Genomic DNA, 23,588 nt, shown 5'->3' with positions numbered 1-23,588 from the left:
TCTCTACTAAATGTGTTTCAAATTAAGAGACAAAGTCTTAAATTATGCTTTATCTTTTTTAAGAAAACATCTCTGTCAAACTTTACCTAAGTAGAATGCAATGCCTACATTTTAAAAGCAAGAATTGTTCTTTCATGGTGATATAATTGACCTTGGGTGCTTAATAACCTTGCATAGAGACCTATACTAATACGTGCATAGATATCAAGAGTTGGCCCATATTTATAAGTCAACTAGGTTCCACAGGCCTAGGAGATATCTCTTGCAGGACCCTACAGTTCTGGTGAGTCATCTGTACCCTTGATTAGAGAAGCCATGAATTTCTCAGAGGACAGATTGTGACAAGTATAAAAAGAGAATCAATACAGCCATGCTCCCTAGACCTCTTAAGGAAATAAACTGGTCAAGAGAACCATTTTAATGCTTACATACAGAAAGGGAGGAGGGGACACAAAACAGCCAGGAAATCTGGCACAACAGGAAAAGACAGAATCTACAAATGGTAGGAAAAAAAGAAGGTGGAGGAGGAGGAAGAGGAGGAGGGGGAGGAGGAGGAGGAGGAAAAGGAGGAGGAGGAGCAGCAGCAGCAGCAGCAACAGCAGACCACTTGAAGCTCAAGAAGAAGGACAACCAAAGTGCAGATGCTTCAGTCCTTCTTATTTCAATCTTTTTTTGTTGTTGTTGTTCTTTTTTTTTTGGAGCTGGGGACCGAACCCAGGGCCTTGCGCTTCCTAGGTAAGCACTCTACCACTGAGCTAAATCCCCAGCCCCAGTCCTTCTTAAAAGGGGAAACAAAAATATTCAGAGTAGGGAATATGGAGGCAAACTTTGGAGCAGAGACTGAAGGAACAGCCATTCAGAGCCTGCCTCACATGTGACCCATAAATATACAGCCACGAAAGCTAGATAAGATTGATGAAGCTAAGAAGTGCATGCTGACAGGAACCAGATATAGCTCTCTCCTGAGGGACATAGCCAGAGCATGTCAAATACAGAGGCAGAGGCGAATTCTAACTACAAGCCATTGAACAGAGTACGGGACCCCTGTTGGAGGAATTAGAGAAAGGATTGAAAGAGCTAAAGGAACTAGTAACCCCATAAGAACAACAATGCCAACAACCAGAGCTCCCAGGGTCTAACCCACTACTTAAAGTCTATACATGGACTGACCATGGCTCCAGCTGCGTATGTAGCAGAGGATGGCCTTGTTGAGCACCAAAGGAAGAAGAAGCCAAGGTCGGACCCCAAGTGTAAGGGAATGTTGGGGGGCATGAAATGGGCATGGATGTGGAGGGAAACACCCTTATAGAAGAAGGGGAAGTGGAAGGGATAGGGAGCTATGAACAGGAAACCAGGAAAGGGAATAACATTTGAAATGTAAATGAAAAAATATCCTATAAAAATTACAATAAAATAAAAGCAGTAAGAGAAAGGGGTCAAGTAACATACAAAGGCAGACCTAACAGAATTACACCAGATTTCTCAAAAGAGACTATGAAAGCCAAAAGATCCTGGACAGATGCCAAGAGAACACAAATGCCAGCTCAGGCTACTGTATCCAGCAAAACTCTCAATTTACATAGATGGAGAAACCAAGGTATTCCAGGACAAACCCAAATATGGACAATATCTTCACACAAATCTAGCCCTACAAAGTATAATAGAGAGCAAACTTCAACACAAGGAGGAAAACTACACTCTAGAAAAAGCAAGAAAGTCGTCATCTTTCAACAAGCCCAACAGAAAGAAGCCACACAAACATAATTCCACCTCTAACAACCAAAACAATAGGAATCACTTTTCCTTAATATCTCGTAACATCAATGGATTCAATTCCCCAATAAAAAGACACAGACTAACTAACTGAATTCATAGAGGACCCAGCATTTTGCTATATACAGTAAACGCACCTCAGTGACAAAAACAGAGTAAAGGGCTTTTTTTCAAAGCAAGTGGTCCTAAGAAACAGGCTGGAGAAGGCATTCTAATATCAAATGAAGCCGACTTTCAACCAAAGGTTATCAAATAGGATAAGGAGTGACACTCCATGCTCATCAAAAGAAAAATCTGCCAAGATGAACTCTTAATTCTGAACATCTATGGTCCAAAGGCAAGAGCACCCACATTTTTAAAAGAAACTTACTAAAGCTCAAGGCATGCATTGCACCACATGCAATGATAGTAGGAAACGTCAACACACAACTCTCATGGAAACAGAAACTAAAAGGAGACACAGTGAAACTTACAGAAGTTGTGAACCAAATGGATTTAACAGATATCCACAGAGCACTTCATCCTAAAACAAAGGAGTATACCTTCTCTGCACCTTCTCCAAAATGAACCATATAATCAGTCACAAAAGAGGCCTCAATAGATACAAAGAGTTCAGATCACCATGGATTACGGCTGGTCTTCAACAACAACAAAAACGACAGAAAGCCCACATACATGGATGTTGAACAAGATTCTACTCAATGATAACTTGGCCAAGAAAGAAATAAAGAAAGAAATTAAAAACTTTTTTAGAATTATGGCATACAATGAAAGCTGTGCTAAGAGGAAAACTCATAGCTCTGAGTGCCTGCAGAAAGAAACTGGAGAGAGCATACACTAGTAGCTTGACAGCACACCTGAAAGCTCTAAAAAAAAAAAAGAAGAAGAAGAAGAAGCAAATTCACCCAAGAGGAGTAGAAGGCAGGAAATAATCAAACTCAGAGCTGAAATCAACCAAATAGAAACAAAGAGGACTATACAAAGAATCAACAAAACCAGGAGCTGGTTGTTTAAGAACAAAATACTCACAGAAGTAAATACAGGGATAAAGAGTGGAGCAGGAACTGAAAGAAAGGTCGTCCAGAGACTGACCCACTGGGGATCCATCCCCATGCAGCCAGCAAACTCAGTCACTATTGCTGGTGCCAAGAAGTGCTTGCTGACAGTAGCCAGATATGGACATCTCCTGAGAGGCTCTGCCAGAGCCTTACTGATACAGATGAGGATGCTTGCAGGTAACCCTCGGACTGAGGACAGGGACTGCAATGGAGGAATTTGAGAAAGGACTGAAGGAGCTGAAGGGATTTGCAACCCCATAGGAAGAACAACAATATCAACAAATCCCTCCCCAGAGTTCCCATAGACTAAACCACCAACCAGTGAGTACACATGGAGGGACCCATGGCTTTAGTGGCATATCTTTAGCAGAGAATGGCATTGTCTGGTATCAATATGAGGAAAAGCCTTTGGTCCTGTGAAGGCTGGTTTCCCCCCGTGTAGGGGAATGCCAGGGCATTATGGTAGGAGTGGGAGCACTTTCACAGAAGCAGGAGGAGGGCATGGGAGAGAGGGGAAAGGGTAACATTTAAAATGTAAGTTCATGAAATATCCAGTAAAAATAATAACAATAATAAAGCAGGTGCAATATGCCGTATCCAGGAAACATACCTTATCTTCAAGGACAGATATCACCTCAGGGTAAAAGTACGAAAAAGGATACTCCAAGTAAATGGACCCAAGAGAAAAGTTGGCGTAGTCATTTTAGTATCCAACAAACTAGACTTTAAACCAAACAAAAACAAAAAGAGTTAGGGCTGAAAACAATAAAATAGAAAGATATCATACCAAAAATTACAAAGAATCAATGGAACAAAAAGTTGGTTCTTTGAGAAAAGCAATAAAATAAACTTTTATTCAAACTAATTAAAAGGTGAGTGGAGAAGATCCAAATTAACGAATAAGATATGAAGGAATAACAAAAATAGCAGACACTGAGGAAATACTGTTTTAATTTGATTTTCCCTAATTGCATGTTTTGCAATTCTTTTGGATGATGTAAGATTTGGGGGTTTGGTTTGGTTTGGTTTGGTTTGGTTTGGTTCAGTTTGGAGGTTTGGGGGAATTGGTGGGGTCATTTTGGTTTGGTTTCATTTGGTTTGGATTGGGTTTAGAAGGATGGATCTGCTTTTGTCCTTGTCTTTGTTTTGGCAGCTGCTATGCAACATTTGCAGGAGAATAGCATGTACTACTTCACTGATGGAGTTCTACTTTGGCAAGGTCTCTGGAAAATCCTTTTCACTTGCAAGGACCTGAGGTAGATTTGGTGGCCTCCATGGTTATTACCTAAACCACCATGTGTGCTACAGCTCTCCTTGCTTTCACTATGCAAATTTTGTTTCACTATTTCAGTCATGGCAAGACAAGGATCTCATAAGCTGAAAGCTCTGTGGATGATTCTGTTTTTCTCAATACTCTTTTGAGGAGTAAAACTCTCCTCTCCTCTTTCTGCCCATATTGATCCTCCTGGTATGACCATTAATCCTGGGTATTTTGGGGACATGTAATCATGTCCCTAAAGAAACAGCTGCAGTCACACTGAGTAAGCCTGTGGCAGTTCTGGAGAGTGGTGGGTCTAGTTTGCACAACTGTTCTGAGAAAGCTATGTTTGGTCCACAGAGACCTAAAATGAGAAAGCTAAGTCTGATCAAAAAAAAAAAAAAAAAAAAACCTTAGAAAATGGAGAAGTTATGTCTGATCAATAGAGAACTGAAAATGGTTCTTAGATAGATGATATCAGAAATTGATTGGTACATGCCAGGAAGGGTTGCTTGGTACAATGAAAAGTATTATTTACCGTCATAGAAGAAGGGAGAGGGGGGATAGGAAAGGAGGGTTTACAGATGGGAAACTGGGAAAGGGAATAACATTTGAAATGTAAAGAAAAAATATCCATTAAAAAGGTATTGTTTAATTCTGTCTCTCACCTTGCATAACTATGTAACCACATTTGCTACCAGCTGGGTATGTGTTCAACTCTATAGGACATGCCTGGCTAGACATTTGTTTTAAATTGTGCTTGGAAGTGCAAAATAAGGTTAAGAGATCGTCAGTGGGAGATAGCTTCTAGCAGCATGGAGGCAAGGCAGATGCCCAGCTACTGGGCATTGCATATGGCATATTAAAATATAAAGGCTGCGTGAGAAAAAATAACATTGATGTGGGAAGCAACTCCTGGAATTTATTAGAAATGCTGATACTACACAATTCATCATTGCTCTTTTAAGTTCTGTACTCTGGTGTCCATCTACATAATTCTCATTGGTAAAAAATTCTCTGGGACAGGTATTTTTTGGAGAAGAGATACTTGACTTGGTATTTCATAGTGTTGGTATTTCTGTGATGCGATCTGGGCATGTGGACTTTCTTTGTTACTTTGTTAGCTCTGAGTTTGTTACAGAAGACATAGGGTCAGAGAGAAGAGAAGGGCAGGGGTGGGCTCCATCTAGAGTCTGGAAATTACTTGGATGGAATGAAATTAGTTGGGAGCGAGAGGTTGGCCTGGTACAAAGGATATGCTTCTTTTCCCAAGCTGGAAATGGGGGGGGGGGGGTGTTGGTCCAAGTAGAAAGATTGAATATGATGTGGGATAGATAGATACCAAGAAACCAAACAACCCCATTAAAATATGGGTTACAGATCTAAACAGAATCCTCAACAGAGGAATCTCTGATAACAGAAAAACACTAAAAAAAAAAAAAAAAGTTCAACATCATTGGCCATCAGAGAAATGCAAATAAAAACTACTTTGGGATTCAATATGACACCTGTCCGAATGGCTAAGATCAAAACACAAGAGATAAATCATGCTGGCAAAGATGTGGAGCAAGGGGATCACTCCTCCATTGCTGGTAGGAGTGCAAACCTGAACAACCACTTTAGAAACCAATGCAATGGCTTCTTAGAAAGTTGGGAATTGATCTACCTCAGGTTCCAGCTATACCATTCTTGGGTATATACCCAAAGGACACTACATCCTACCACAAGGACACTTGCTCAACCATGTTCATTGTAGTTTTTTTCATAATATCCAGAAACTGAAAACCTAGATTTCTCTTCAACTGAAGACTGGATAAAGAAAACATAGTACATTTACACAATGAAATATTATTCAGCTATTGAAAAAAATAACATCGATGCCCAGGATCACAGGTGAGGAGGCCACAAAATCTGCCCTGGAGAAACTGGGACCCCCCAGGATCCAGGGACACAGGAACCCCCATCCAGTCAGTGTCATGGGTTCCTTCTGGTCTGAACCAGTGTCCTAAGCAGACCTTGGGCACTGGCTCCATGCCCAGTACCACAAGACCCAGAGGAAGCTCAACTCCCAGGTGCTCTAACATGGCCAGGATCACAGGTGAGGAGGCCCCAACATCTGTCCCAACATCCGGAGTAACTGGGTCCCAAGGAAGCAATAATAGCTTTTCCTTAATATCTCTTAACATCAATGGACTCAATTACCCAGTAAAAAGACATAGGCTAACTGACTGGATACATAAACAGAGCCCAGCATTTTGCTATATACAGAAAATGCACCTCAGTGACAAAGACAGACATTACCTCAAAGTAAAAGGCTGGAAAAAAGTTTCCACGCAAATGGTCCCAAGAAAGAAGCTGGAGTAGCCATTCTAATATCGAATAAAATCAGCTTTCAACCAAAAGTTATCAAAAAAAAAAAAAAAAGGAAACGCACTTCATATTTGTCAAAGGAAAAAAAATCTACCAAGTTGAACTTTCAATTCTAAATATCTATGCTCCAAATGCAAGGACAACCACATTCATAAAAGAAACCTTACTAAAGCTCAAACAAAGCACACATTGTACCTCACACAATAATAGTGGGAAACTTCTTTCTGGTTCTTCTTTCCTTCTCTCTTCTCTTCTCTTCTCTTCTCTTCTCTTCTCTTCTCTTCTCTTCTCTTCTCTTCTCTTCCCTTCCCTTCCCTTCCCTTTCCTTCCTCTCTCTCTCTCTCTCTCTCTCTCTCTCTCTCTCTCTCTCTCTCTCTCTCCTCTCCTCTCCTCTCCTCTCCTCTCCTCTCCTCTCCTCTCCTCTCCAAAACTCTGTGCTCACCTTACTTTTCCACTGCTCAAGCACAGGCCTTGCCTTATCTTGTGCCTGCCCTCACCTGCATATAGACATCAATCCACATTTCACCCTTTCTAATTAAAAAGGGACTTTTCTCTCAAATGTAAGCTGAGCACAACTATTACCATTCTGTAATTTATAAAATATAAGATATACCTAACACCTAGTCCATCTTTTTTTTCAATTAAATAGAACACAGTCTTATCTATCCTAACTTAAGAAAGGCTTAAGGAGCCTTAAGGCTTAAGAAGAAATTGAGCATCTCTACCTCCAACTGAGGTAAGACATTGTGGCAGAGTAACCATTGCCTATTTCATCCACAGACAAAATACTGTTCAGAAAAGGAAAGCTTCTGGTTTCTGTCTGTTTCTGGATCCTGCAGGGAGAGAGGTGGTCTCCCAGGAATGCTGACATACCTGAGAGCACAAGTAAGACCAACATTTCTGCTCAGGGAGACCAGCCAGGAGCTCTCAGGACACAGGAACCAGGGAGCAGTCTGGGACAGGATCCTTCGAGTTTCTGCCTATGGCCGAAGCTGACCCTGTACCACAGCTCTCTGTACCCAAACCACCGGGAGAGAAGTGGTCTCCCAGGAGTGCTAACACACAGGCTTACAGGAGGGTCAAGCCATTGTCTGAGACAGTAAGACCAGCCAACACTAGTGATAGCCAGATGGTGAGAGTCGAGTGCAAGAACCTAAGCAACAAGAAACCAAGGCTACCTGGCATCATCAGAACCCAGTTCTACCAACACAGAAAATCCTGCATACCCCCAACACACCAAAAAAGCAAGAGTCTCGTTTAAAATCGTATCTCACGATGATATTAGAAAACATCGAGAAAGACATAGATAACGCCCTTAAAGAAATACAGGGCAACACAGGTAAACAGGTAGGAGCCCTTAAAGAGGAAACACAAAAGTCCCTTAAAGAATTACAGGAAAACACAACCAAACAGGTGAGGGAATTGAGTAATTCTCAAAACAAAATTTTAGTATCATCAAGATGTCTGTGTGGATTGTGTCACTCTGTGAAGGGTGTACAGGCTGGTTAGGATGAAATCTTGTACTTTTTTGTTTTATTTCCTTGAATATAGTTCTTCAGGTGGTCCTCCTTCTATCAAATCTGATCCACAGAGCTTTGGAAGGTGTCCCAAGCCTAATCACCTTTTCTAAAAAAGGCAAAGACAAGACTTTTTTCCCAAATAAGTGCATTCTTCAGTCAGCAGCTAGAATAGTTGGAGATTCTCTCCAAGAGACATAATATTATCACAAAACTCAAAATCACACCCATTTTGAAAATTAAAACAATATAAAACAAATTAAATAAACTAGAACACTGTATGAGCCTATTCTAAGGTCTCTCTAATCTGTCATGTCAGGAAATCAACCCAAAATTCCCACTGAGCCCACATGAGAGAATATGAGCCTCCTGCAGACTATAATATATTATCTTCAAAGTAAACTTCCACTAATACCTGCCTATAGGAAGTAGGCAGCTTTTAACTACTATGCTACCTGCTTGGAGGGACTGCATTTTCCCCTGTACTACTGGTTAATTGTGGGCAGAATTTCTCTCCTGACAAAGGCAAAATCTACACACAATAGACAGAAATCAAAGAAGATCTCAGAAGACAGAAAGATCTCCCATGCTCGTAGATTGGCAGGATTAACATAGTAAAAATGGCCATCTTGCCAAAAGCAATCTACAGAGTCAATGTAATCCCTATCAAAATTCCAACCCAATTCTTCATAGAATTAGAAAAAGCAATTTGCAGACTCATTTGGAATAACAAAAAACCCAGGATAGAGAAAACTATTCTCAACAATAAAAGAACTGCTGGGGGAATCACCATCCCTGACCTCAAGCTGTATTACAGAGCAACAGTGATAAAAACTGTATGGTATTGGTATAGAGACAGGCAGGTAGATCAATGGAATAGGATTGAAGATCCAGAAATGAACGACACACCTATGCTCACTTGATCTTTGACAAAAGAGCTGAAGGCATCCAGTGGAAAAAAGAAAGCATTTTCAACAAATGGTGCTCTTTCAACTGGAGGTCAGCATATAGAAGAATGCAAATTGACCCATTCTTATCTCCTTGTACAAAGCTCAAGTCCAAGTGGATCAAAGACCTCCACATAAAACCACATACACTCAAACTAATAGAAGAAAAAGTGGGAAAGAGCCTCGAACACATGGGCACAGGGACAAATTTCCTGAACAGAACACTAATGGCTTATGCTCTAAGATCAAGAATTGATAAATGGGACCTCATAAAATTGCAAAGCTTCTGTAAGGCAAAGGACACTGCCATTAGGACAAAATGGCAACCAACAGATTGGAAAAGATCTTTACCAACTCTACATAAAGGGCTAATATCCAATATATACAAAGAAGTTAGACTCCAGAGAATCAAATAACCTTATTAAAAATGGGGTACAGAACTAAACAGAGAATTCTCAACTGAGGAATATCATCAAATGGCCAAGAAGCACCTAAAGAAATGTTCAACATCTACAGTCATTGGGGAGATGCAAATCAAAACAACCCTGAGATTCCACCTCACACCAATCAAAATAGCTAAGATCAAAAACTCAGGTGACAGCAGATGCTGGTGAGAATGTGAAGAGAGAGGAACACTCCTCTGTTGTTGGTGGGATTGCAAACTGATACAACCATCCTGGTAATCAGTCTGGAGGTTCCTCAGAAAATTGGACAAAGTAGTGCCTAAGGACACAACTATACTACTCCTGGGCATGTACCAAAGAAGATGCTCCCACCTATAACAAGGACACGTGCTCCACTATGTTCTTAGCAGCCTTATTTATAATAGCCAGAAGCTGAAAAGAACTCAGTTGCCCTTCAACAGAGGAATGGATACAGAAAATGTGGTACATTTACACAGTGGAGTACTACTAAGCTATTAAAAAACAATGACTTCATGGAATTCTTAGGCAAATAGATGGATCTAGAAAATATTATCCTGAGTGAGGTAACCCGATCACGAAGGAACACACATAGCATACACTCACTGATAAGTGGATATTAGCCCACAATCCCAGAATACCCAAGAAACAATCCACAGACAACATGAAGCTCAAGAAGAGGGACAACCAAAGTGCAGATGTTTCAATACTTCTTGGAGGGGGGAATAAAATACTCACAGAAGGAAATAAGGAGACAAAGTGTAGAGCAGAGACTGAAGGAAAGGCCCCACCTGGCAATCCATCCCCTGTACAGACACCAAACCCAGACAATATTGCAGATGCCAAGAAGTGCATGCTGACAGGAGCCTGATGTAGCTGCCTCCTGAAAGGCTCTGCAGAGCATGAAAATACAGAGGCAGATGCTTGCAGCCAACTTTGGACTGAGAATGGGGTCCCCAATGGAGGAATTAGAGAACGGACTGAAGAAGCTGATGGGGTTTGCAAATCCATAGGAAGAACAACAATATCAACCAACCAGACCCCCTACCCTGAAGTCCCAGGGACTAAACCTCCAACCAATGAGTAGACATGGAGTGATCCTTGGCTCCAGTGGTATATATAGCAGAGGATGGCCTTGTCGGGCATCAATGGGAGGAGGAGCCCTTGGTCCTGTGATGTCTTGATGGCGAGGTGTAGGGGAATACCAGGATAGGGAGGCGAGAGGGAGTGGGTGGGTGTGTGGGGTTGTTCCCTCACAGAAGCAGGGGGAGGGGGCGTGGGATAGGGGATTTCTGAAGTGGGAACCTGGAAAGGGGATAGCATTTGAAATGTAAATAAAGAAAATATCCAATAAAAAAAAAGAAAAATTTAACACAAAAGAGTATTGTATAGAAATTGATGCTAATGTCACATATACACAATTAAATATAAAGCACTCTTCATAATAATAAAAAAGATAACAACATGAAATTTACATGCAAATGGATGGAACTAGGGAAAACATCATCCTACATGAGGTAACTCAGATCCAGAAGAACAATTATGGTATGTTGTAGAGAAATGGCATGAGGAGACTACTCCCAGCTTCCTAGAATTTAGGCAACCTAAGGTCTTTATCACTCTCAACAGACTGAGACCAAGGAGATATACTTTCTCAAGCAGAGAATCCTGGAATTCTGCAAGGTAAGCTGCAAACTGAGGAAGGGGCCTCTGTGTTCCCTCTCTCATGAGAAAGTAACTTAGTTTTTTGTTATAAGAAGCAACACATCTGAGAGTTGGACTGCTGACAGATTTCTCAGTCAGCAATAAAGTTCCAGTTACTTTGAACCAAGATAAGCTATTGCTAGGTAAATAGCACCTGGTGTAAACTGGAAACAGTTGGAAACCTTTATTCTGCCTTCTGTATAAACGATGCTAAGACGTCGAATGAAGTGTACATTGGCTGACTATGGCTGTGTACCCCACTGTGTCCTGTTGATGCAGCTATACCCTTGGGACCACAATGCACTAGACATTGACAAGGACTGCCCAATTGCAGGGGACTCAAGTAAGGAAGTTTTGCAGGAGGACCAGAAACTTTGGTGAGTAAACCTTGTTATAAACGAGTGACTCTTTTTTGCTTAAAAACTTGTTGTAACCCCATAAGAACAACAATGCCAGCCAGCCAGAGCTTCCAGGGACTAAACCACTACCGAAAGACTATACATGGTCTGACCCAGGGCTACAACTGCGTATGTAGCAGAGAATAGCCTTGTTGGGGCACCAGTGGAAGGGGAAACCCTTGGTCCTGCCAAGGGTGGACCCCCAGTGCAGGGGAATGTGGGGGAGAGGGGTGGTAAGGGAGGTGGATGGGGGGAATACCCGTATGGGGAGGGGGTGGGGATACAGGCTTATGGACAGGAAACCGGGAAAGGGAATACCATTTGAAATGTAAGTAAAGAAATACATCTAATAAAAAAAAATTTTTTTTTAAAACTCATTGTGCAAGGCGCTTACCAAAAATCCTTCTTTATTACGGGGCAAAATGGCAAAGTATCCCTAATATTTCTTTTCTGCAGCATGCATGATTTCTCTTCTGAAGCACATGTATAGGTACATGAGTATGTATGTAAATATGCATGAATATCTGTGGAGCTGATCAATCGTGGCCAGCCAATGAGAGAATGCAAGTGTATGAATGTTTGAATGTGTAAACGACTGTATATTTATCTATACAAAGCATCTTAATTTTTTTCCTTTCCTTTAAAGCAGCACCAGCAATCAATCCTTTTATTTAATTTCTAACTACTCAACAGTAAGTGTTAATTAGCAGTATTAGAACTTATTTATTAAAGTACAAGTGGTAAAGAGTTAAGAAAGAGTTAAGTTCTCAGCACAGGATGGTAAGAAAGAGTTATGTTCACGGAGTTATAACATTTAATAAAACACAGAGTTGAAGAGGAAAGAAGCTAGCATTTTTAATCATAGAATAAGCAAGGAAGTTTTTAGAATCTTTAAAAAATTATCAGTAAGCGTTCAGTATAGATATTGAAAATTGACAAATTATAAAAAGGAATGTAGAAAAAAAAACCTTTTCTATGGTAAGGGGAGAAAATTCCAATAAAGTTTGTGTTAATTTGGTCCTTCGTTTTGGTAGTATTTTAGGCTATGAGATGTATACTTGCCTTGGGCTGGTGTTCACAAAGCAACGTTCCTATACCTGGGGTGTTTTTTTTTTTTCACATATTTTTACTAACCTTCCAATAAACAGCCTTACTGGTACTGGCAGGACCAAGTACAGACAATACAAATAAAGGAGCTCATATAAAGGAATATCAGGAAGGCACAATAAATTTAACAACCTTGAGAAAGGTTAAAGTAAGACTTCAAGTTAGCAAGGAGAGAGAAATGGAGTTTCAGAAAGGAGACACCTATCAGAGAAACTTTGGTGAAAGGGATAGAAACTGAAAGTAAGCTGTTCTGGAGTTGCACACAGAGGCATACAACTGCAATGGAGGTCACAGGCTACTCCTGTGGTCTCCAACAGGCTCTGCTGTTCCAAGCTCACTGCCTGAGCACTCTCTGAGCCCTGGAGGGGCAGAGGCTAGGAAAGCTGTGGGAAGCAGGGAGAGAAAAGGCCATGCTCCTGTAAGGGAGCAACACGGTAAGCTCAAAAGGACAGCACAGCATTGCAGATTCACAGCTCTGGTTTTCATGCAGATGGCCTCCAATTTAATTATATAAACAAATATAATATATACAAATTAAATATAAATTGTATTCATTGAATATAATTTATATACCTTTATATATTATACACAGTAAATATAAGTCATATGCATTAAGTATTAATTAAATACTTTAAGTGCACACTATATGCATTTAATATAGATGATAACACTGAATGTGATCTATATACATTAGTGTATACATTATATACAGTGAATAAAAATTATACACATTAAATATTAATGATACGCTTTGAACAAAATTCATATATGTTAAAATACAAATTAAACAGGAGTTATAATCATAATTTTTCTTGTCCACAGGATAGGGAGTTATGGAATGAGCCTATGGAGCTCTGAAAATTGTTTCCTATACATGCTATCGTTATTTCAAAGTTCAAGGATTTTAACATTGATTAATGGAGTTCTGGTAAGTTAATAGAACATTGGTAATTTACAATTCAGCCACAAAGTCAAGATTTTAATTTCTCTTTGGTTGTTTTCTGAATATAAACTTAAAGATTCTTCTCATCATGCAAAAAAAATTCTCTGTTCAAACTGTATGTTTATAGGTATATAAGAGATATCTGTTAACTAAATTTCTAAAATAGGGATTTCAATACAATAATAAATGCTAATGTATATTCTTTGTAAACTAAAATTTTGGAGCTAGACATTAGTTTCAAGAAATTAAGAGCCCTGAAACTTGGATTCACCTGTCATAGATCAAATGGATTCCAGATAGGCATATCTGCCTGTTCTTGAATATGACACTTTTTCCTTGGTCTTAGGATTTCTTGCCTTCCACAATTGCTAGACAATTTTAATTTCTGTTCCTAGGCCGTATTTGTCTCAGCAGATTTCACCTGGCTGACAATCTCCATCCAGGGATCACCTGTGGCGCTGCTCAACTCTGGAGTTGCTGAAGGCTGACGTTAACTAGTTCAGCTGATATGATTTCTCCTTGTCTTTCATCTGGATCAGCTAATCAGATTATATATATATATATATATATATATATATATATATATATGTGTGTGTGTGTGTGTGTGTGTGTGTGTGTGTGTGTGTGTGTGTGTGTGTTCCACTGTCCAGCCTTTGAGTAGCATTTAAACCTCCCTGAGACATTTTGCAATGTTCTTTTGTTAGCAGGAAGCAGATATAGAAAAGAGATTTGAAGTCCATTATCCCACTTTACAGGCTATAATGCGAGGTTAAAAAGGAACACACTGAGCATATGTTCTAAAGAACAACTCTATGTCTCTTGTTAAATTTTGTAATGGCTTATGTACCCTTGCCTCCTATGTTGATGATTGGGCAAATGAATGTTTCTGGGTCTTGCAACAATACGGTGTTCATTTAACTTTTTTGATACTCTATAGACAGAGCCTATAAAAATTCTGTGGGAAGTACTCCCACAGGAAATGATGAATCCCCCTACTATATGTCAGATTTATGTAGATGAGGCTTGACATCCTATTAGACAGTGTTATCCTCATTTCTATATTTCTCATTATATGGATGATATTCTTTTTGCAGGACCTATTTGTAGGGGCGGTGCTGATGCTAAGGTCCTGTTCCCAATTGGCTCTTGATCTGTCAGTGAAGAAAGCCATAGGACAATTGCTGGGCCAAAGGTACAGGCAGGACTTCCGGCTCCCTGGAAGAGAGGGGAGGTGCGAGGGAGGAGAAGAGAGTTCATCAGGCTTTTGATGGAGTAAAGTTGACCAAACATGTGAGCTCTCAGGCAGAGTGTTGGCCTGTGGCTGCTACTACAGGTGACTGGTTGGGAATGTAATTAAACTGAAGTTCAGGATAGGTGGGAGAAGCAGAGATAAAAACATTATTAAGAGCATGCTTTTAGCATAGTAGCACCCAGCAATTGTGCCTAGAAGCCAAGTTGAAAATGAACAACTCTGTGTGTCTTTTATCCATGGATTCAGGGAAACTGGGTGGGGACCAGTAGCGCAGCCCATTCCCAAAGCTTAGGCAGGGTAGCAAAAAGCTATATGGAATACCTAGTATGGTAGAGTTAGAAAATATTTTGCAAGTTTTATCACAAGTGTTTAAGCCATTTGGATTGATAATAGGTTCTGAGAAGATTCAAAACGAACAGCTTGTTAATTATTTGGGAAATGCTGTAGCTAGACAATAGGTACTTCCACAAAAATAGGCAGCTAAGACCAGATTGCTGGAAAACATTTAATGTTTTCAAAAATTATTTGGAAATATTAATTGGTTGTGTCCATCTTTAGGGATACCTACTTATCAGCTACATAATTTATTTATGACATTGCAGGGAGATCCTGCCCCTGAAAGTAAAAGGGAACTAATCTTAGAAGCAAAACAAGAATTACAAATAGTTGAAAATCGTTTTAAGGAAAGCCTTTTGAGCTCTTTCCTTACTGATGTCCCTGTTGATGTGCTTATATTAAATACTTTTCAGTATCCAACTGGAATATTGGCTCAAAAAGATCATCCTTTAGAATGGCTTTATACTAGGAATACTTTTTCTAAAGCTTTAACTATTTTTGAAGATATGCTATCTTTATTGATACAAATGGGTTGTCAAAGATGCATACAAATAAGTGGGTATGATTGTGCTTCTATTATATTTCCTTTAACTAAAAATAAAGTACAGTATTTGTATGCTATAAGTAAATCATCACCGATAACTTTAATAAATTTCATGGGTCAATTTAAATATCATTTGTCAAAAAGTAAATTATTGGACTTCTTAAAGAAAAGTGAATTTGTGATAAATGATATTATAATTCAAGAATCATTATCAGATGCTCTTACAATTTCTGCAGATGGGTCAGAAACTAAAAGTGCTTTCTGGACTCCTTCTGATTATCAAATTTTCAGACTAAACATATTTCTGTTCAGCAAAATGAGCTATATGCTGTAACAAGAGTGTCCATAAGATATTAATTTAGAGGTAGACTCGATACATTGTAGAGATTGAAAAATAGATTTATACTTCAGTTATTTTATTTCTAATTATAAAGAGCCTTTGAGAACACTTTTCTGCAGCTGCAAACTGAATTAAGAACTCGTAATGGTAGGATATATGTTATTAGATCTCATATAAATTGCCTGCGTTCATATCTAAAGGAAATGAATGTGTGGATTATTTGGTTCATTTTGTTTCTGGATAAGATGAGCATAATGCTTTATATACGATGTTAACAGATTACATAAACAATATAAAATTTCTTATCAACAAGCTAAGGCTATTATTTCACATTGTACAATTTGTAAACCGACACATGTTCTCATGGTTCTACAAGGAGTTGATCCTCAGAGGGGACAAGCAAATGAGAGTTGGCAGATTGACATTACGCATGTACCTGAATTTGGAAGATATTGTTATGTGCACGTATCTATTAACACATTTTCTACATTTATAAAGGGTACACCACTTACTGGAGAAACTGCTAATCATGTAATTCCACACTTAACTGAAGCTTTTGCTAGTAAGGGAGTCCCTATGGTTATTAAAGCAGATAATGGTCCAGCTTATAAACCTTATAAATTTAAGTAATTTTGTATGTATTTTGAAATTAAACATGTAACAGAAATAGAGTATAATCCTCAAGGACAGTAATAGTAGAAAGAGCTCACTTTAAAACAAATTAAAAACTGGCAAAGGAGAAAAATAGATGAACCTTTTATGTTTCTCTGTAAGCAAATGCAAGCTTCACCTGGAACACCTATTCATCAAGCTTTAATACCTTATTTCCTTAATTTACCTTAAGGTGATATACTTTCTAAGGCAGAAAAAACATTTTGATTCAGAATCAAATACGTAAAATTTTCATCTGCAAAAGGTCTGGTTTAAGACAGCTGCTGCTGCAGAATGGCAAAAGGAAATGTTATTAGTTCAAGGGGAAGGGTCTTGTGTCATTTCAGGATGGACAACACTGAATGTGAGAGCAGTGGATTCAGAGACGCCGTGAGGCTGACGATGAAAGCGGCAGTGAGGTGTAGATAATGACGGTTCTCTTGACAAAGGGCTGCCCATTCAAGCTATGACTCATTTACTGGGACTGCTCAATCTGCTTTTAATTACAGTTTTACAACATATGAGAAATATAATATTTCTGCTTGCGTACCTTTGCCTTAATTAAAGTCTACTGGAGATTTTAATTTTTCATATCAAGAAGTTACATGTATTAACTGTATGTTGTATTCTTGCATTAAATATAGTACATTGTTTAATTTTACTTCATATTCAGGAATGCTTGTAAAACAACGTACTCATGTATGGCATGTCTTGAATTCTTTGATAAAAATCTTCAAAAGAACAAAGTGTACATTAGGGGCTGCTGCTGTAACTTTAAGTCTCCCTGCTGTGGCTACCACAACCTCAGTAGCTGGTATTGCTTTGCATCCTTCCTTGCAAACTAAACATTTTGTAGAACAAATGGCCTAAGGGTTCTTATGAATTGTGGAGTGATGAGGTGGACATCGATGTGAGGCCACAGACAGAAGTATTACAGCATATACAGACCCATTAAAACAGTGTGTGTCCTGATTAGGTTAAAAATATTTGAGTGTGCAACAACAGCTGCAGTATTCTTGCATTAAATACAGCACATTGTTTAATTTTAAATTGTGGTTAGAATTCTACTACGGTTTGTGTTAGTTACTAAGTTTCAATATGATGCCAGTCTTCAAGATGGGGAAAAGATTCAACTGTATTGGAAAGGAAATTCTACTGTTAGAAAGAATATCGAACAATTACAATACCAAGTGCTGGACACATTCAAACAGCAGTTTCCATCAGACGATGTATCTGATATTGCGAAAATATTGGCTGATAAATTGTCTGGCGTGGATCCTAGAACTTTACTACAGGTGTGACTCATGCACCCGGAGGGGCTTAGTGCTGTGTTACTTAACAGCACTATTTTAATTGGCATTTTAGGATTGGCTGTTTACAAGTTGCTTTCGAAATCACACTTTGCAAGTACATAGCTTATGGTAAAGTCCTTTAGAAGCTAAATTAAATAATAAAAGAGGATGAAATTGTAGCGAAATGAGGATACTACTCCCAGCTTGCTAGCTTCCAGGTAACTGTAACTGAGGGTCTTTGTAATTCTCAGTAGACTGAGACCTAGGAAACATATTTCCTCAAGCAGAGAATCCTGGTGTTCTTCAAAGTAAGCTGCAAACCTGACCTTCTTGATCCTTCAGTCCTGAAAAAGTAACTTTGTTTTTAATTATAAGAAGAACCGCATCTAAGAGTTGAACTGCTGATGGATTTCTCAGTCTTCAATGAGGTTTCCCTTACTTTGAACCAAGATAAGTTATTGCTAGGTAAACAGCACCAGGTATAGACTGGAAACTGGGAAAATCTTTATTTGGCCTTTTGTATAAATGATGCTAAAACTAACCTTTACATCCCTAAGGTGCTTCTGGTCATTGTGTTTTATCACAGCAACAATTACACTAAGACAAAATACAAAAAGATTAATAATTACTTTTAAAAGTAGTCAATGTATCTAGTCATTAGGGAAATGCAAATAAAAACTTCTTTGTGACTCCATATTATCCCAGAAGAACTATATTGAAGAAAACAAATAACAAGAAGTGAGGATGTAGGGACAGAAATATAAAGCAGTACTGTACGTACTACGAAAACCCAGGATGGAGGTTCTCAAAGCTGAAAGTAGAAGTACTATACAGCTACCCACATTCATTCATTCTCTCTCTCTCTCTCTCTCTCTCTCTCTCTCTCTCTCTCTCTCTCTCTCTCCCTCTCTCTCTCCCCACCTCTCTGTCGCGCACATGGGTGTGTGTGTGTGTGTGTGTGTGTGTGTGTGTGTGTGTGTGTGTGTGTTGGTGTGATATATTTATGTATATGTTTGTGTGGTTGTACCTACATGTGTGTGTGTGCAAGCATATGTGGAGGTAAGATAGACATTACTTTCTTCTTCAATAGTGAATCCATTCTTATTACCACCACTACCACCGCCGCCACCACCAACACCACCAACACCACCACCATCATCATCTTGAGACAGAATTTCTCACTGAATCTGGAGCTTATTTATTCACATGGAGTGAAAGGGGTTGGGTGGGGAGAAAAGGAACAAAGGGGAAGAGGGCAAGAGCAAGAGAAGAGAGAAGCAAAAGAGAGAGGAGGGGGCAAGCGGGCCCCTTATATAGTCTCAGGCAAATGGGGCTGTTGCCAGGTAACCATGGGGGTGGAGCTTAGACAGAATACCAACACCCCACCCACCCAAAAACAAAAAAAAAAAAGAAAGAAAGAAAAGAAAGGAAGGGGGAAATGGAAGTAAAGAGAGGATAAAAGAAAACAAAAGGAAGCCTGAAAGTCTACTGCAAAAAAGGAAATCCCCAAAGTAAACCCAAGCTTGAAGATATCAAAGGATCAACAAGAGGACACACTGTGCTCTCTGTCCTATGCTACTATGTGAATACATATCCTATTACTCTGTTGATTCCTTCATTTCCCTAAGATAATTTGCTCACTTATATGATGCGAACTTTTATATGATGCAAACATTTCTCACGGATATCTTTCTCTCTGTGTGTATGACTTCTTAGCCCCTACCCTGCAGGACCAAGTAAGTTTTCCTATTAGGCTCCCTTTAGACTATATCCTCTTTAAATGTGAGTTGCCATGCCACAAGGAATCACATGACTGAATATAAAGGTCAAAAAAAATGGCAAAAAAAATTAAGAGACTTCTGAATAAATAACATTTTGGCTAAGATTCTAGACCATTGTATATTATGAATTGTTATATTTTGCTGTAATACAGTTTTCTGTTCTTACAGGAACATAATGGCTCAATTGTTGAAAACAAAGACTGCATACTTTCTTGCCATCATTATTCAGCACGGTAGTAACAGTGTATCTCTAGTTAGTACAGCTCTTAGATTGCATCGTGTTCAGATATTGTATTTTAAAATAGGTGTTTGAAGCTAGAGACATTACTCACTTGACAGAGTACTTACCCAGCATTGCCCAGTTTGGCTCAAGTCCCAACTGCACAAACAAGATGTGGTGGCACAGGCCAAAGAGCCCCATACTCGGGAGCTAGAGAGGATGGCGGATCTGAGTTTCAAGACCATTTTCCCCTACAAAGTAAGCTTGAGGTCAGTCTGAACAAAATGAGACCTTGTATCAAAATTAAATAAATAAAATTAATGAACTAATTGATTGCCTGGTTAGTTAATTAATTTTAAAATAAACGGCTTGACTGAATAAAATTGCTGTTTGGTAGCTGAACTTCGTTTCATTAAAAATCATTCAACGAACTTTGGCTTGAAATGAGGGCAGGATTCCCAACAATTTCTGAAACATCCATAAAAACGTACTTTTGCCGTTTTGTGTTGTGCGTTTATACAAAGCAGCTTTCTCAGCACAAATGATTGTACAAATCAAGCTATCCATCAAATATTTAGTCAATATTCATTTCTTAAAAATAACTAAGCATAGCCATATACTTAATATGTGAATTTGTTTTTCATCTATAATAAATAGTAAATGTGTACAGGCCAAAATTTGCCTTAAAATAAGTTTCTTCGGTATTTATTATTGGCAAGTATTTGTTTTGTGTATCTCTTTACATAAAACATAATATACTTAGGTAATATAAACATTTTTCTGGTGAAAAGGAGTCTCAAGTGAAAAATGCTTAGACATTTTTCTTTGGATCATCAAATCAACTAAGACTTTAGCAGGCAATATATACTGTTTCCAATTAAATGAAGGGCTTGCCAGATATTCTTAGACAGGAAGCTAGATACAGACACTAGGGTTTGACAATAGTGTATTTGCTACTTTTAGGAAGTGAGTGTTTCTGATGGGACTTAAACCATAAAGTGGGTTTATGACAGGGTAGTAATATTAAAAATAGAGAGGCTGGGGATTTTCTCAGAACTAAGTACACGTCCAAGATTCTGGGCTTCATCCCCACCACCTCAAAAATAAAGAAAGATAGACAATTAAATTGTAGTTATCTGTAGAAGTTTGGTCTGGTTCTTCCTCCCAGCCCCATGCTCCCAGAAACAAGACTCAGACTAAAATATATTTGCAAATCCTGTACCCATATAGCTATGCTCTTCTCTGACTAGCTCATAACTAAAATAAACCCATTTATTCTACATATGGCTGGTTATCGTGTTCAGGTACCATGCATCTGTCTTGTCACATCTTGTTTTCCCCATCGCTTCTTCCTGGGCAAATCTCCCACACCTCATTCTATCCCAGAATTCTTTCTGCCTCCTGGATGTCCCACCTTCTATTCTATACTTTTCTATAGGCCATTGGTTCTTTGACAGGTGATGCATCCATGCAATACGCAGGTATTTTCTCTACAATTCTCTTTTTAGTCCAATAAAAGGCTCTTTTTCCTTCAAATATAAATTAAATACAATAATAGCAATCATAAGGCAATTGATGCATTTGCAATGCCCAGTCCATAGTATTTGGTAGTTAATGAAAATGTTCTCTTACCTGTCTTATCTTGGTGTATTTAAAGTCTTGTACCTAACTCAAATTATATCCTAATTTGCATTGACAACCTAAAAACATCCTTTATAGACTTAAAACATCTTCTAAAGTCCTGAACAACTTAACTTGATTGTGAGACCATACCTATTGTCTTCAATTCCACCAGAGAGCTGAGAAGTAATAAATATTACCTTAGAAGCAGACAGACAGCTTCTAAGATTATATAATAGACATAGTTGACTGCCTAAACAGTTTCCCAGAATTATCTCTATAATGTTGGAGCATCCATCTTCAGCCTTCTGACCCAGTATATCTGACAGAATTTGTGAAGAATTATAACGGACTTGCTTACCCGTAGGAGGAACTTAGCCAAGCAGCCCAGCCACAATGCTGGCATATATACTACTGATACTTCATCCCTGAGCCAACCTCAAATCTGCCAGCACAGCTAGAGACTGCCAATGCTGTACCAGGTAATGGAGAGAGACACTGAGAAAAAAACAGTGAGACTTGAGAGTCGATGAGATGCTGGGAGGATGGTATAAAATTTGCCCAGTTCCTGTAATGAGTTTGCTTTTGCCATTTGCCCAACTCCTGGGGTCTGTATCATTGACTCAGTGCCTTCTTACCCTGCCCCCAGGAGTCTTGGTAAGAGTTGCAAGCAGCACTTACCCTGTCTTGGCAGAGGTTGCCAACTGACTTCCCTGCATCCATTTGTCCTTTCTGGACAATATTTTGTCTGTAGTTGAAGTGTGGGCATTTTCTTTTCCCACTAGCTAGTTCGACCTAATTGAAGTGGAAGCAATTCTATATGGGGGTTACTGATGTTCATTACCTTCTTTAAATGGGGTGCTGTCAACAGCAGGCCTCTCTCACAGTCAAAAGATCTTTTAATAATTAAGTAATTTGAAATGCCATATTCTGTGGATCTCTGAGGATTTTGAAGGCCATCTACCTATTTTATATCTGAATGGTAACATTGTTTATCCTTAGCCATTTACTATAGGAATAACCTTGAAAACATCTTATTATAGTTAACTAATCTACTCTAGTATGATCATGAGTTTGATTGCCTATTAACTTGTATTTTTTTATTTATCTCTAACACTTCATAATAGCAGCTTTTAAAAGGACTAGAACTTTATATTGTATCTTTAACAATTACATAAGCACAATATCTCAATTTCAATATTTCAATTTCAATAAATATTGAAAACATAAGTATGTATCAAAATTAACCTTAAATTTGTATCACTATACAAAAACTTATAGCAATGTATCAAAGTTAACCTTGTTTCTGTATCAGTATACAAGATTCTATACCAATGTAACAAAATATAACCTCAATTTGGCATCAAAATACAAAGATCTCTACCATAGCAAGATTATGGCTACAACATATTTCTTGGTTCAAGTGTAAATTCAATAATCCACCCCCTTTTAATTATTCCTATAATGTTTCTGCATTCTCTCCTCTTTCTTCTCAATTCCCTTCACCTTAGGTAAAAAAGGGAAGAATAGGGAAAAAGAAAAGAAGAAAGAAATTCCTGAATCTTAGTTCCTAAACTGCTTTATCCCTGTCCAAGACCATAACTATTTGTAACCAGCCTCATTAAGGGATGACAAACACCCACATCCAATGAATGACAAAAAAATCAACCACCCTACCTCTTGGAAATGGGGTATATTCTTCTAATTGATTTCTGCTGATTTGGGATAAGGGCAAGAAAATTACAAAGATAGTCTTTTTAAAAGAGTTAACTGTGTCATTTGTTGTCCAGTCTCCGTATGCTGAGAAAGTTCAGGGCTCAACTGAAATCCTGACTGGAACAGTCTGTGGTGCTGGACCAAGTGAGTTAGCTGTTCCAACGTTGTTCTAGAGGCAGATTTTTGAGAACACAGCTACTGAGGCAGTCTGTGGTGTCTGTGGCAGGATCGGGCGGGAATCTGGACCAGTAAGACTCAGCATCTCAGCATCTCTGACAGTGAATGTTATCAGGGCTGCACTCTTGTTTTGTTTTGGTTTTATCGAACATAAAGCTTTAG

The 23,588-nt window shown here is 38.8% G+C and overlaps 1 protein-coding gene across 8 annotated transcripts in view; it reads right to left on the bottom strand.

The window, feature by feature from the left end:
* Nucleotides 1-23,588, bottom strand: part of Lamp3 (lysosomal-associated membrane protein 3) — a 68,635-nt gene that overhangs the window by 40,666 nt on the left and 4,381 nt on the right. For 5 of the 8 annotated variants that reach the window (XM_039088271.2, XM_063270462.1, XM_063270463.1 and 2 more), the window contains one exon: nucleotides 20,042-20,164. The gene's annotated coding sequence lies outside the window, so the exon portion shown is untranslated. Of the gene's footprint in view, nucleotides 1-3,441; nucleotides 3,555-18,454; nucleotides 18,510-20,041; nucleotides 20,165-23,588 lie in introns of all 8 variants that reach the window. The other 3 variants (XM_063270465.1, XM_063270466.1, XM_063270467.1) reach the window with 2 other exon arrangements.

The sequence above is a fragment of the Rattus norvegicus genome, chromosome 11, assembly GCF_036323735.1.
Source record: "Rattus norvegicus strain BN/NHsdMcwi chromosome 11, GRCr8, whole genome shotgun sequence".
Lineage (NCBI taxonomy): Eukaryota > Metazoa > Chordata > Mammalia > Rodentia > Muridae > Rattus > Rattus norvegicus.
Note: the sequence above shows the minus strand (reverse complement) of the source record. Positions and strands in the feature narration are given on the sequence as shown.